Raw genomic sequence first — 1,799 nt, forward strand, 5'->3', positions numbered from 1 at the left:
TTTCATTATCTTTTAACCGTAATTATGAAGGTACGTCCTTCACGAACTTCGTCCGAAGATCGTTATATCCCAATGGAAATAATGCTTCGAAGGACGAAGGACATTAACATTTAATATTTCGTGTTGCCTTGTTCTTGACTCTTAGCATTTGAGAACAAGTCTCCAACAAAAACTACTACACAAAATAGAGAAATAAATTTATAAACACATGAAGTCCTTCCCATATTAGTATATTAAATTTGTATATTTAAAATGAGTATAAGTTCACAATTAGAATTCTATAAATTAAAAGGAATAGAAAAGGAAAAAGAAAATATAAAAGAAAAAAGAAAAACACTTGTGTGGGCCTAGATTTCGCTTTTCGGCCAACCAGAGGTTTTCTTCCGCGTGGCCGAGTTTCGGGGACCTTGCGCCGACACATGGGGCCCACCGGGTAGTCACTCTCTCTCTCGAGCGCTCGCTTTCTTTTCCGCTCAATGACAGGCGGGCCTGCTCCATCACCCACCGTTACTCGGTTGCGTGCGCTGCCACGGTGTGGGCGACTCAGTGTTCCGCGGGCCCGGGGCATCAGCAGCTGAACTACCTTGCCGACGAGGGCGGGCGTGCCCTGAAGACCCGGTGCTTCTCCGTTGCTTGCATGGCGCTCCACCTCGCGGCCATATAGATCGGGCCATCGTGATCCTCCTCCTTGTTTTCCCACCGAGCCCAGCCGAAACCGCTCTACCATTGTCGCCTCCAAGATTCCACCCGCCATTGTTGCCGAGAGTGGGACCTCGCCAGGATTGGTGTGCCGCTCGAATTGAGTAGGTCGGGGAGCTCCACTACGACTCGACGAGCGTGTCCACGGCCTTATGTCAGGTTGGGTGCTCTTGTGCCCTTCTAATTTCTCGTCGGAGCTCGGCTTGTGCATAGATCCGCCGTGAGACCTCCTGCGCCCAGTCTACCTTCCCTTTCGGTGAGTCCCCGGTTTCTTACCCTTGCTATGTTTCCTTACCTAGCTAATGTCGCGCCATCACTAATACTGGGCGGGCTGGGCACGAATTCGGCCTATTGATTCAGGGGTTCGTCGGGACGCCATCCGTATCGCGGGCAGAGCTACTCAACTGTGTGGCGGCCGGTGTAATCGTTCCTCATGTGTTCGCCTTGGGTCTAGCTTCGGGTTGCACGGGCTCCCTTCAAGGTTGTAGCAGTCGCACCCCGTGGGGACTTCCTCCGTCCATGGCTTCGCTGCGGCGCAACTTGGTTAGTCGCCGGCGTTCAACCAGGAAGAGGAAGACGCGATCTGGCTGTTGATACGCTGATGTGGGGCAAGGATTAGAAATTACCATACCCCTTCGCTGAGTTCATCTCGGTCGTGGATTTCAATCAGACGGCTCACAACTGATTTAGGGTAGGTGATTCCTTCACCGTCGATCGTAGATCCGACGTCTCACGTGGCACACTGGTTCGCTTCACTCTAGATCTAATCTGGGTCGTTGGAATTTGATCCAACAACAGGGAAACAGCCATACCCCTTTGGCCCTGTAAAATTGTATAAGAGACCCTGGATAATTATAGAATCAACAAGCCATCCACATTCACTGTTCACTGAGTCTTAGGAATTCTTACACTGAGACCCCTGTGCTTTTCACTTTTGGTGTGCAGTCCAGATAGTTAATATAACAGAGAAATTAAACTAGAAATGGATTTTTAATGTAAAAATAAATGCTAGAACTTGTTTAATTCATAGAAAATTCATACTTAGTCCAATTTAATCCATTCCCGTTCCTATAATTCTGTAATAATGTTGTTTATCACCT

At 48.5% G+C, this 1,799-nt stretch overlaps 1 long non-coding RNA gene across 1 annotated transcript; it reads left to right on the forward strand.

The window, feature by feature from the left end:
* Positions 1-496: 496 nt before the first annotated feature.
* Positions 497-1,587, forward strand: LOC109939522 (uncharacterized). Its single transcript, XR_002261987.3, has 2 exons — positions 497-955; positions 1,060-1,587. It is a non-coding gene; the product is annotated as an uncharacterized lncRNA (long non-coding RNA).
* The last annotated feature ends 212 nt before the right edge of the window (positions 1,588-1,799 follow it).

The sequence above is a fragment of the Zea mays genome, chromosome 5 (genome assembly GCF_902167145.1).
Source record: "Zea mays cultivar B73 chromosome 5, Zm-B73-REFERENCE-NAM-5.0, whole genome shotgun sequence".
NCBI lineage: Eukaryota > Viridiplantae > Streptophyta > Magnoliopsida > Poales > Poaceae > Zea > Zea mays.